We start from the raw sequence: 13,818 nt of genomic DNA on the forward strand, positions 1-13,818 counted from the left end.
CCAAAGCCTCTAGCCTCTTCTCAATTCTCCTACAAAGACGCAGAAATCACCATATTTATGTCTATCTGGGTTGGAATTCTTGAAAATAATTTTCCATCTACCTATCCTTCTTATCTACACATCAGTTTCCAGACTAGAGTTTCAACAGTGTGCTTGCTCTTAACCCTCTTCCTTTTCAGTACTTAGCCAGCATCGTAGTCCTAGCTATTGTTATATTCAATCTAAATTATTTAAACTGCTACTTTCTGAGCCCTAACCCCTGATTCCCACAGGATGCCCCCATCAATGGATTAGGACTTATCAAATGATCTCAAAGCCACATACATGATAGTTCCCCAAGAGGGATTTCTTCATCCTGAGTTTTTGTCAGTTCCTAAGCTTTCTCTGCCTGTGATTATGGCAGGTCCCCACTGTTTCCTCTTCTAAAACATCCAGAGAAATTGCATTTTCCAAACTCCCTTGCAGTTGAGTTGAGGCCATTTGGCTCCAGTGGAATAGGAGTGGGAATTACATAGTCATATTCCCGGCCTGATGCTTAAAAACATCCTGCATGATACCTCATATATTTCTCTGTGGTTACATTGGCAGCCACCTATCTCAGAAGATAAAGCTAACAGATGGAGAAGAGCTATTCTACCTACATTAGACCATGGTAGAATAAAGAAATGAACTTATATAACATCCAGTTCCTGAAATTCAAGGGTTTCTTGTTACAGCAAGAGGCATTGGCACCTACTGTTTCATTCTACCTCTTGATACACAGATTCTTTGGTGAGAGAGGTGAAGACTTTGGGAACACAAGGTGAGTAACTTTCTTAATCTGTATTCATTCTGAATGAGGGACAAAAATTGGAGAAAAAAGGCAGGCCATCAAAATGGATCCAGAACAAGTAATTATACAAATATGTGACACAGGACACTGCAAAGTACAACGTGAGACATCCTGCTCAACTGAATTGTTAATAAGACTTGGCTGCAGCACCTGGGTGGCTCAGTAAGTTAAACATTCAACTCCTGCTTTTGGCTCAGGTAATGATCTTGCAGTTCATGAGTTCAAGCCCCATGTAGGACTCTGTACTAATAGTGTGGAACTAGTTTGGGATTCTCAATCTCCCTCTCTCTATCTACCCCTCCCCCACTTGCTCTCTCTCAAATGTGTGCACGTGCACTCTTTCTCTCTCAAATAAATAAATGTTTTAAAAAATAAAATTATTTTAAAAAATAAGTTTCAATCACTTCCTGTCCAAACCTGCTTGATTCTTTCATTACAACAAGACTGGCTACAGGCATCCTACCAACATTCACTATTTCTATTCCATAAGGACCAAGAAACTCTCCCCAGAAACCTATTCCACTTTACAGTTGAAATAAAATGTCCAAACTCTATCCCTTGATAGCCTACCTTGTTTTCAGCTCTCTTCTAATTCACTCCAGTATATCTCATTGGTTTGGACTCTTTGCCTCACTCTGGATTTCATCTTCTTCCAGAAACTACACTTTAGGTTTTTCTGGGGTCGAGGCTCTGCAGCCTGTGGGTCAACCCAGGGCTTGCTCAACAGCTATCTCAGGATCTGGAAACTCCAACCCGGCTCTCAAGGCCCAGGGCACAACAGCTTCTCCTTGTTAGTTCTGAAGTATTTCAGTTTCACTCAGGACAATCAACCCTGCCCACCTGTCTGTAAATAGCCCATCATTAAACTATCTTCAAAATACCACTTGAAATTTCTGTTTTCTACCAGGAACTTGGCTAATAGAAATAAAGAAAGAAAGAGAGAAGGAAGGAAGGAAGGAAGGAAGGAACAGTGGAAGCATTATGGTTTCTGCAGATTTGGCCATTATAAATCTAGAGATGTGTGCAGTTCAATCAGAATACCCCATTAGTACAGCTGCCAAAGTGACTGAATTAAAGTAGTTTGAAGCCATTTGTAAATCCACCACAAGACCAGATACAAATATTAGCAAATCTTAGCACAGATGCAGAACATTTGGCACAGGCTCTTCCCCATCCCTGGGAATTCAGCTGCCAATGATATTTTCTATGTTAAAAATAATAATATGGGGTAGCGGGGGTGGGGGTTGTTGCTTGGGTGGCTCAGTTGGATGAGTGTCTGACACCAGCTCAAGATCATGATCTCAGGGCTTGTGGGTTCGAGCCCCAGGTAGGGTTCTGTGCTGATAGCTCAGAGCGTGGAGCCTATTTCAGATTCTATGTCTCCTGCTCTCTCTGCTCCTCCCTCCCCCCTCAAGAATAAATAAATATTAAAAAAATTTTCTTTAAAAAATAATGATAATACAGGGGCACCTGGATGGCTCAGTTGGCTAAGTGTTGGACTACTGCTTAGGTCATGACCTATGGTTTGTGAATTCAAGCCCTGTGTGGGGCTCTGTGCTGACAGCTCAGAGCCTGGAGTCTGCTTCAGTTTCTGTGTCTCCCTCTCTCTATGTCCCTCCCCTGTTTGCTCTCTCTCTCTCTCAAAAATATGAATAAAAATAAACATCTTGCTATGCTGCTTCCCTTGCCATTTCAAAAGAACTAATTGTCTATACAAAGTGTTATTCCCAGCACTCAGCCCTCTTGTTTCTTGAACCAAACTCAACAGCATATAAGGTTGGGAAAGACCATAATTTTAACCATACAGTAAATAATACCTCTACCATTAGCCTTCCAGAAACTCTGAAAGCCCTTCTCCCAGCACCAGTTTCTTTACAACTGATACTACAGATTGGGCATAACTATGTTATTTGCCCTGAAAAACAAAGAAGGGTATGCATTTTTAGATATACAGTGTGCTCCACACAGAAGAGGGAGGAATCAGGTTGTTTTGTTTTTTGTTTTTTACTTCAAAGCACACTGTCTCTCTGCCAAGCAAAGGACAACGGACCATTCCCAATGACTAGTTGCAAGGTGCAAGATTAAAGTATTTGTTTGCATGTAGCTAAAGCCAGGCAATGAGTCAGTGAAAAAAATTCCCTGTGAAATGGTTTGTTCACACAAGCATTTATCTTAAAAGGACATGCACATCAGTTCCAGTCACTGACATTTCTACCTATCCAAAGCCACAATTAACTCCTACTAAAAATTTTGTTTTCATGATTATTGTGGAATTTAATCACGTTTATGGACAAGGCAAGTTTAGTTATTTGAACTGGGCATCCCTTGCAGAACAGTCTATGTCATTGTAGACAGATCATAAAACACCTTCCAGACAAATGCTCCCCACAATCTGTCACCAAAGCAACATGACGTAAATGTTTCATGGATAGAGGGGAAAGGTAGGGGGACTTCCCAAATATTCTCATTGCCTTCAAGGGAACACTGAGGTGAACACGCACGTGTGTGTTGTGTGTGTGAATATTACATCCCAATATTAACCTTGAGCCAAAATATATCAGAAATATTCCCATAAAAATCATGTGACCTTTGTGGATATAGCTCTTATAAATCTGCAGACCCATGTGGTTCAATCAGAGTACTAGATTCAAAAAAAACAGAGCAACTACCAAAGTTGTTACAAAGTACTTCAAACCCATTGTAATCCAACCAAGTACCAGTATTTCCTCTGCCTTTCTCTACGCTTTTCCCTCACCTGCCTCTGCTACCAGGAGTGAGATTTTTTGAATGGCCCAAAACTTTCTCCATCGTCTAGCCGCTGTGGCTTCTACATATATCACTAATGTAGACTGGCCTAACATTTCTCTTGGTCAATAATGATCTCCCCTCTCTTAGGGAGTAAAGAGAGAAGAAGCTAGAAAATTTAGGATAATAAAAACGTAAGCAGTTTTCCCCCAACACAATATTAATACCTAAATAAATGTAATCCTAAAGTTTTACATTTTTACTCGAATCAACTTTCTATTGTGAGGAACAAAAACTCAAAGTGGCTCAAGCAAAATGGGGAGGAGGTTACTGCAAGGGTACAACAGGAATGGTTTGAGCATCCAAAGGCAGGAAATTAAATCTATTGAGGCCTCTTTGGAACTCTAAATTCAGAAACTAAGTCTTCCTTTTCTGTTTCTCGGAGGCCTATCTCTATCTCTGTTTGTGCTCTGTTTTCTTTGCTACTCTTCCTAAGCTTCTCTGTTTACTCATCTTATTACACATGACCTGTAATGGGGACCTCAGCCTATAGTCTGTTAGATTGGGTCCCCTAGTCAAACCTTCTTCTGTGTGTCTTAGTTCAAAATCCCAACACAAAGATTCTGATAAGCTTCCTGTAAAACAATGAACTCACCAACCTTGGGTTAGAGATTCTTCACTGGCCCAATCGACCATAGCTCAGAGATGAGCCTCCATGGGACATAACACTTTTGCTTGCAAAGAATATAGCCTACCTTTGGAATTCTGGAATCCAAGGGAGCACCAGCATCATAATCCTGATATTTGATATTATCTTACGATGTGCTCTCATGGATTAGCTCATTCACCATTCATTCCCATGTCCTTCTTATACTGCAGATGGCTAAAAGTTACATTCCCCCGACCCCCCTGAAGAGAAACTTTGGATATAAACTAGTTTCCACTAAATTAGAAACACTGTCATGAACTTTTAGAAGGTGAGCACGAGATGGAAGTCTTCCTTCTGCTTTGGATTTGTCATTGCAAATATGGACATGGAAATATCAGGGTTTATTTACTGTGACAGAATTTGATGAGTGCCCCTGGCCTCATGTGAGTGGGGTAAAAGAATTCAGGAAGCTGGCCCTGAATCACAGCCAAGGTGATATGTTCCTAAGGACACAGTTCCAGTGGAAGTCTTGGGAGTCCCCACATTCTTGGCAAAAGGAAGAAGTTCCCTAAGAGCCAGTCTAGTACACTTGTTGTGGAAGTCATTCTCAAAGGCCTGGCCCACATCTGAAATCTACAGCACTTTCGAAGATTTTTCAAGCACTAGATTCTTACATTAAACCTCTTTCTGCTAAAAATAGCCACAGCGATTTCTGTTTCATACAACCAAAAGAATCACCAGGACCTAGATTAATAGGATTCAGGGCATCAGTCAAAATCTAGAAGAGAGAGAAGGATGAACAGCCACAGATGGTCTCACAGGGACTGGAAAATCACCTTGAGGTCATCAAGAGCTTTAGTTTCTCCATTCTGGTTGAATGAATGTAGATGTTGGATACAACCATATAAAGTGTTATATAAGTATCCTCTTTTGAAACAAACAGAGCTGGATGGTATCAAGTGCTGANTATATATACACACACACACATACATATAATATATATGGTAAAAATTATATATTTTTATTCAGGAACTACTCTAAGACAAGAAAAGAGACCTCAAGTATAGAATTGGCCTCAATTCCAAATACAACAAAGAAAATAAAGACGTATAGCCAAGAAGCAGAGTGGGGTGTCTGCGGATAGAAAATTACCAAGAGGAAATATTAGGGATGAGGGGAACTCTGATTAAATAGACTTAATAGGATTCTTGGTAAAGGCAGACCATAGTGATCAGTGTCCTTTGAGGAATCACATAGGATGAGGAATTTGATCAGATAATCAAATACAGTGATCCAATATTAAGGATGGGGAATTCTCTCTAATCTCACTTAACAGGACTTTTGTTGAAATTGGGTGATGCAAAGATGGACACAGACATCCAAAGGTCAAGGTCTAGTTAACAAGAGAGTTCAGAGGAACAAAACTAAAGTTTGGTCAAGAAGAGATTTTTTTGTCACCTGTATGCCAGTGCAAGAGACAGGAACTGAGATTCTAACAGTGGGAGCTCTAAGGAAATGGAAAAGTCAGTGTGATCTCTTGGTAATTAAGTAAAATGATCGTCACACTTAGAGTTCTACAAGAAACTAACTGAGAGAATACCGTTAACACTGATGGGGAAAAAAATCACACACACCCCTTGCACCAGCAAGGTGACCATCATATTGAGAACAAGTTTAGCAGCCACAGAAACCATGGTCATAGATTAAAATGTGGACAAGGGGATAGAGACCAGCCAGGAAAACTGCAGCAGGTGAACTTCAGAAAAGGCTAGATCATGAAATGCTCAGAGTAAGTAGACAAATGTTCACTCTCTCATCAGTCAGTGGTGCAGCCCAAACTCCTACCCTGAGCCTCAGGCTATTTCTTACTGAAATCAGTAGGTGGCTGTATTTCTGACCGTTATTTGCCAAAAGTAACACAAATCTAGAGACTCAACTACTTTTTTATTGGGATTCTAGCATAATGTCAGAAATAAAAGTGCATGTGTATGTGGACTTGAGTAACAGGAAGAACATGCACCAATGTGTACATATTGAGAATTCAGAGAAGAGAAAAAGGACTTATAGATTGATATAAACAAAAAGATCAGTTTCAAAGGAAAGAGGATGACAATGACAACAGTAAGAAAGAATTTATTAAACAACATTCATTCAGTGCCCACATATCCCAGACATTGCTCTGGGCTCGGGATTATTGCAATAAATGAGAATGCAAAGAGAAAAGGTGATGCCATTTAAGAGATTCTGAAGGTAAGTTAGGTGAGATCAACGAAGGGCCTTTATAAAGCAATTTTGACACTGTTATTTAGAAAACAAGGATACATCAAATATTTATTTTTTAATTTCAGATAATTCTGGTTTGCGTTAGAAATGGATTACAAAGAAACAGCACTTGCAGGAGATGAAAAAATTAAGGAACTATTGCAATGGTCCAAGCAAAATTCATTGTCATCATCATCACTTGATCTTGGATAAGCAATTTCTGATTGCTTTGATCACTTCCTATCTTGGATAATTAGATAGCATTAATCATATGGATAAATGTAGAATGGAAGTGTTTTCTGTTTCAGTTTGGATGTGAAAGGGAATTCAGAATGTTACTTGTGGCCTATTGAATTTAAAGTACCCATATCAGAACTAAGTTGAGGTTAGTTCAATAAGTTGATGATTATAGTTAGAGAATTATGCTTTCCTGTTAGGCAAATGGAAACGTTTTCCAGACCAAGAGAAATCAAATCATTAGTTTCTCCAGAGTACAAACCACTGGGGGCTCAAAGCTTCCCCAGATTTTAGTTACTATTCCAATTGCACTAACCCTGTCTTCCCCTGCCAAGAGCTTCCTCCAAGGATGAATTCTCTGCAATTGTCACAAGAGGTTTTCATAATCTTGGAGAATAGTAGCAGGTTACTGATTCCTGAGTTACAGAAACTTCCAAACAGGTTTTTCAGTCAAATTCAAGTAAACCAGGTGTCTGTGTCCAAAGGCAGTCATTATACAATTGGGATCTAGTATGAAGCTCAATGAACTGATGTCTAAAATGACCATAATACAGTACAGAAGTTTAAGTATATCCTCTGGACTGGGCACACCAACATGACTTACCTTTGCTGACACTATCTTCCACTTTGCCAAGCCATGTCACATGATCCCTGCCCATTTGACCATAGCTTATTGGACCAGAAGTAAATGCCTTGAACCAAACTGATAATAGATTCTCTCTCACTTCATTCAGTAATAATGAATTACTTAATTAAGGCAATTCATTCTAAAAGTTTATACAAACTTGAGGGCTGAGGCCACCATTTTGAGGTGGTCCACTGTGAGGAACCACACGCAGGCAGATGAATGGCAGAGAATCTGGACTTCCATCAGATAAAAACCAAGCAGATCTATAGCACAGATGATAGACCATATGCCCAAGAATGAAAGAGACTGAAGCAGTAGTTGCCTGACATTGTTCCAGTTCCTGAGAGCTTCCCGATGACCCAGGGGCATCAGAGATGAGAAGTATTAACATGAGGAAGCTCCTAGCCATCACCTTTTATCTCCCCTGTCTCTTCTGATTACCTTCTCTCCTCTGTACTTCAAGGAATTTTATCTCTTTGCTAACTGTTTTTCTTTTAAATTGAAAGCATAGGTGAAATTCTGAAAACATGAGAAGAAATTGGGAAGAATTCTTGCTTGAATCAGAAAGGGGAAAAAAAAAAAAAAGCCAGAGAACATGGACCAAGATAGAAAAAAATTCTGGAGGCACTGAGCATCAGGAAGTGTTCCAGAGAGTTTGTTAAAGTGAAAGAGTGTGGAAAGGGTTAGGGGTCAAGAAAAATAGAGGATTTGTGAAAATGTTGTTATGGTTTACAAATAAGACTCTCCTGATGTATAGAAATGACTGGATAGAAATGATTGGATATTGAGACATAGCACCTCGGGGCCTTAGATTGATACGGGTTCAACCTCCATTAAAATTTCCACTTTTGAAACTAAATTCAGTGAATTCTCATTTCTGCTTTCTGATTCCTTTTTAATATCTTCTTTAAAATTCCAACACTGAATCCTGAACTTCTCTCACATCCAGCACCATTTCCGCACCTTCACTGCACCCTCCACAGGGCCAGAGGCTCTTGTTCTTATCTAACAAAGAGAAAAAACTGGAACTCTGGAGTTCTATTTGGAAAGGGGAAATATGGAATTCCACTATCTTTTCCCTCAGCCTGGCCTGCTCTTAATTTAGATGGAGTTTTAATATTTGCTGAAAGTCAAAATAAATAGGTAAATGTTAAATAGCAAAACAAGTATTAAAACGTCTGTCTCTGGCTTTTGTAGCAGACTGGCCCCCCTCCCACTCGTTGGTGTCCCCTAAATGTAATGATATTCAATGCTGCTGAAGTCTTTCTTCATTCAATAGCTGGAGAAATTGTCATTGGTATGCAAACGGGTCTCAGGCAAGGAACATTACTCTTTAATCTCCTAATTTTAATTGGTCTGTCATCATGCAGACTGGGGCTGCTAATGGCCTAGTTTGTAGATTAAGACCAGCAGACCTGAACTGCGGTATGCCGTTAGTTACAAATAAAAAGAGGAAAAACACCGAACAATGATAAAAGAGGCCATTCCAAATCAGAGAGAAGATGATTCTTCCTCATCTTCCCCAAAGTTCATGACCCTATTTCAATGTCCATTTGTAACAGGATTTGGACTAATGCTTTCAGCTTGGTCAGATAATTTCAGAACAGTTGGTAAATTGAAATGATTTGCTGTGTATATACCGATGTTATTGGCGGGTGCAGAAAATGTTGTCAAAAGATCTGCTTCACAAGTGACATTGATTCAACTGATAGAGCTGTTCCTTTCACTGGGAAACAATATTGTAAATGAAAAGAATCTTTCACTATTTAAGGAAAGCATATTTTTCTCCAGTGGAATTAACTTTCATTATTACTTCTAGTGTCTTTTCACCCACCAGTAAGTTGAGTCTAATACATGTTAATCTTTCATAAAGTTCATACATATATCTGCCACCAGTGAAGAAAAGAAAAGTTCCAAGTGAAAAAAGAAATTTATATTTAGATAGCTAGCTATATGATTGATAGATATATACATAGAAACATAGACATATACATATATAGATAGATATGGATGAATGATAGATGATAAATAGATGATAGATAGATAGATAGATAGATAGATAGATAGATAGATGATAGATAAGGGAGAGGGGGAGATTATGAAATAAAATAGTCTAATTAAAGGGTTATCTCCTTATCTCCCTCAAAAAAGCAAATAAAAACCATTGCCAAGGGTAAGAGAGTAGACAAAAAAGAAAAGAAGGTTACATTACTCTGAAAACAAAACAAAGTAAATGAAATACTATAATCCACCCTTATCTGTGGGGATATGTTCCAAGACCCCTAACCCATTAACACCTGAACCCATAGATAGTACTAAACCCTATAAAAACTATGTTCTTTCCAATACAGACATACTTATGATAAAGTTTAACTTATAAGTTAGGCACAGTAAGAGAGTAACAACAATAACTAATCATAAAATGGAACAATTATAACTATATACTATAATAAAATTATATGAATGTGGTCTCTTCTCAAAATTTTTTATTGTACTAGAGCCACCCTTCTTCTGGTGATGATGTGAGATGATAAAGTGCCTATGTGATGAGAGGCAGTGAGGTGAATAATGCAGGCATTGTGACCTAGCATTCTGACTATATGTCAGAAGGAACATCTGCTTCTGCACCTCAGGTTGACTGTGGGTAACTGAAACCACAGAAAGCAAAACTACAGAGAAGGGGAGACTAGTGTATAGTAGTGTATTGATATCTGTGAAGAGTGGAGCTGTGTCCTCTAAAAAGATATAATGAAGTCCTAACTCTCAGAACCTACAAATGTCACTTTATTTGGACATAGCAGCTTTGTAGATGATCAAGTTATGATGAGGTCATTAGGGCAGGTCCTAATCCATCATGACTAGTGCACTTATAAAAAAAGGTAATTTGGACAGAGAAATAGACACACACAAAAGGAAGATGATATGCAGACACATGAAGAAAAGATGGCCATAGGACTAGAGTGACACATCTATAAGCTAAGGGACACCAAGGATTGTGAGCAAACACCAGAAACTAGAAGAAGCAAAGGAAGATTCTCCCCTAGAGCCCGCCAAGACAGCATGGCATTCTGACACCTTGATCTTGGATTTCTAACCTCCAAAACTGTGAAACAATAAATGTCTGTCGCTTTAAGCCACCAGTTTGTGGCACTTTGTAACAAGAGTTCTAGGAGACTAATATAACACCTACTTTGATTTCGTACTCACCTCTCTGCTGCCATTATTGTAGATTTCTTGTAGCCTACTTGTGTTTTCTCCTCTTCAAAGACACTTGATATTACAGAAGGTCAGAGAGAAGTAGCAGAAAGTAGCTAATATTTCTTGAGATCTTTAATAAACTATCTTACTTAATCCTTAAACAATCCTGAAGGCACAGATTGTTGCTGGAGCTCTGAGATGTTGAAAATCTTGCCCAAGGCAACACAGCTGGAAGGCAGTAGAGCTGGAATTGAGTCAGTGTCCAACCATGTTAACTATACAAAATGGTCTACCATATCACACTACCTCAAGCACATTTTCAGAATAAGCAAAACAAAACAAAACACAAAGAATTTCTGGTCTCTGGTAATTCACTGCACCATTTTCGAAGTCAATGTTGCTATAAGCTAGAATGGAAGATTCTGGTGACTGGAAAGAAGGGTAGGTATGGGGAATTGGTGAGGTGAGGAAATGGGGGGGTTCCCATGGTCTTCCTCCTCCTTGTCCTCTGAAGCCAGGGCATGGGATTCCAGGGCACTAATGCCCTCTAGACTGGAGAAAGGCCCCATGAGGGTGGATGTGCCCCCATGCTATAGAAATCATTATACTCATCACTCTACTCCAGAGATACAGCTTAGCAATTAAATGAATAAATAACATAAAAAAGCTGCTTTTGCAGGAATTGGCCTCTACTCTGATGTCTCGGCCCATTTGGGGAACTGGCACTATAAATAAAGCATGATGCTCAGAAGCTGTCCCCTAAGTGTGCAAAGCTGCTGAAGGTGCCTGGGGAGGACAGATGTAGTGTGGGGAGAACAGAGGCCAGCAAACATGCTCCTTTCCTTGGTTAGATGCCAGAAGCTTCCTGCCCTGGGGGGAGACGGAGAGAGGTGGCTAAAAGAGAATAAAGGTTCTGCTGGCCCCTCTCCTTCCCTTTCACAGCCACAGTGATTCAAAATCAGCTTCATGGGCACCTGGGTGCCTCAGTCCTTTAAGTGCCCGACTTCAGCTCAGGTCATGATGTCACGGTTCATGAGTTCGAGTCCCCCATCAGGGCTGATGTGTGGAGTCTTCCTGGGATTCTGTCTCTCTCCCTCTCTCTATGCCCCTCCCCACCTCTCAAAATAAATAAATAAATAAACTTAAAAAAAATCAGCATCAGTCTTGGGAGCCTGTTAGGATACTGTGTTGTTGTTTTATTCTGTGACAATGATGATATTTTCAAATTTGTGTCTCTGAGACACTCTCCAAAAATAATTGGCACAACAGAAACAATTAACTTTTCAAATCAGTAAAATAAGAGTGACTTCTTCACTAATCATCATCATCATTATATAGTTCATGATCACTACATGTCAGGGCCTGAAGTAAGGGCTTTGCAAGCATTAAATCATTGAATCCTCTCAGCAATATTAAAGCAGTTGTTACTATTGTCATTTTATAGATGGAGAAACTGAGGCTTAAAGAAAACAAATTAACCAAACAGAAAGTGGCAAAGCCAGGAAACAATCTTCGGTTTATTTAATTCCAAAGCTCACATTCCTTCCTTAGGAATGAGGAGCTGACCTAGGGATGAGGATGTTCAGATGAAGAGGTGTGGGGCTGATTGATGCTCCCTAGTTCAGTCCCCATACTGTAGGCCCCTTGCCCTCAAGGGATAAGTCAGAGCTGGGCAGGTGAGAAGGGAAGTCCACTAACCAAAGTCATAACAGAAGAGTCATCATTTTTAGCCTGAGCTTCATCAACTCCACAGCATCTGAGGCTCAGGGAATAGCAATGTCTTCTTGTGTTAAACAAGGGTCTCTTCATGTGGCTCCTGCAAAGCCTCACATCCAGCAGGGACACATATAAGATTATCTGACCTGACCAAAAACATAAGGGAGTTCCTGTCATCTTCTCTAATCAGCCCAACGTCATAGACAATGATTATGAGGCTTCAAATCAGCGGATCACACATGTCCTAAAGGAACAGCACTACTGTAAACAAATAGTTTTCAGCCCTTTTCCCCAACCCAGCCATAAGCTCTTGCATCCCAGCTAGTGGCAATGACTCCAGACAATTATAAGGAGATGCTGGGTTCAGTCCACTGTCTGTCAGCCACACCCTCAGCAGCCAAGGTTAAATCCAAGATGTCTACAGGCATCCACAGGAAATGAGCTTGAAGAAGGAAACCATTTCTTACTCACTTTACATTGTTAGCATGGTTCAGTATGCAAAGAATATGCTCAGTAAATATTTGTTGTAGAGACAGATAGATGAATGGATGGTGAACAGAAAATATTAAACATTTGGTAAGAGTAAAATTACCAAGTCATAATTGGAGGGAAAGTATTGGGGGAAAGCAGGGAATCGTGAAGGGATTTAACTGTCAAGAGGACAGCAGGAGCACCATTCATTCATTTATTCAACAAACATTTACTGAGCCCCTACCATATGCCAGGCACTGTCTAGGGCACTGGGGACACAGAGTCAAAAGTCCCTGCTTTCATAGAGCTTATATTCTAGCAGGAGAAAGAGATAATAAATACAAAAAATTAGCAAAATAAGTACTATACTACAGAAACAGAGAAAGACGAGAAATGTCACTTTTTATAGTACGATAATGAAAGTTTTCACTAAGATGATATTTGAGTGGAGTTTTGAAAAGTTGAAGAAGCAAATCAAATAGATATCTCAAAGATCACTGATGTGAATGAGAACAGCCAGTACAAATGCCTGAGGCACTAAAGAAACAAAAAGAAAGCAAGTATGGTTGTAACAGTGATAGAAGGAAAAAGATTTGGGAAATAAGATTGGAAAGATACGGTGGGGGGCAGCTTATAGAGTTTTGACAATTCTACTAAGTAGAAAGGAAAACCAAGGGAAAGTTTTGAGCAGAAGATTGATTTGGTCTGACTTCCACACCCTCACTTCTATGTATAGACATGATGTAGGAGAAAGGGATGGGGTCCAGGAGCCATCTACAATGCTACTCTAACTTATTGTTGAAAGGTGAAAGATAATGTTGGTTTGATGATGGCAGTGCAGAGGTAGTAACTGTCACACTCTTGATGCATTTTTGAAAAAGATCTTCCAGAATTTTCCAAACAGCTAGATAAAGGCATAGAAAAAGAAGAAGAAAGAGTTGCAGATGATTCCTTTTATTGTTGCCTGAGCAATAGAGTTACCATTAACTCAGACAGGAAGACTGTCAATGGAGAATTTTAGAGGGAAGATTGTGGACATGTAGTGTTTGAAGTGTCTGTTCAATGAAGATGTATGTGAAA

This window comes from Crocuta crocuta, unplaced genomic scaffold (assembly GCF_008692635.1).
Source record: "Crocuta crocuta isolate KB4526 unplaced genomic scaffold, BGI_CrCroc_1.0 scaffold57, whole genome shotgun sequence".
Lineage (NCBI taxonomy): Eukaryota > Metazoa > Chordata > Mammalia > Carnivora > Hyaenidae > Crocuta > Crocuta crocuta.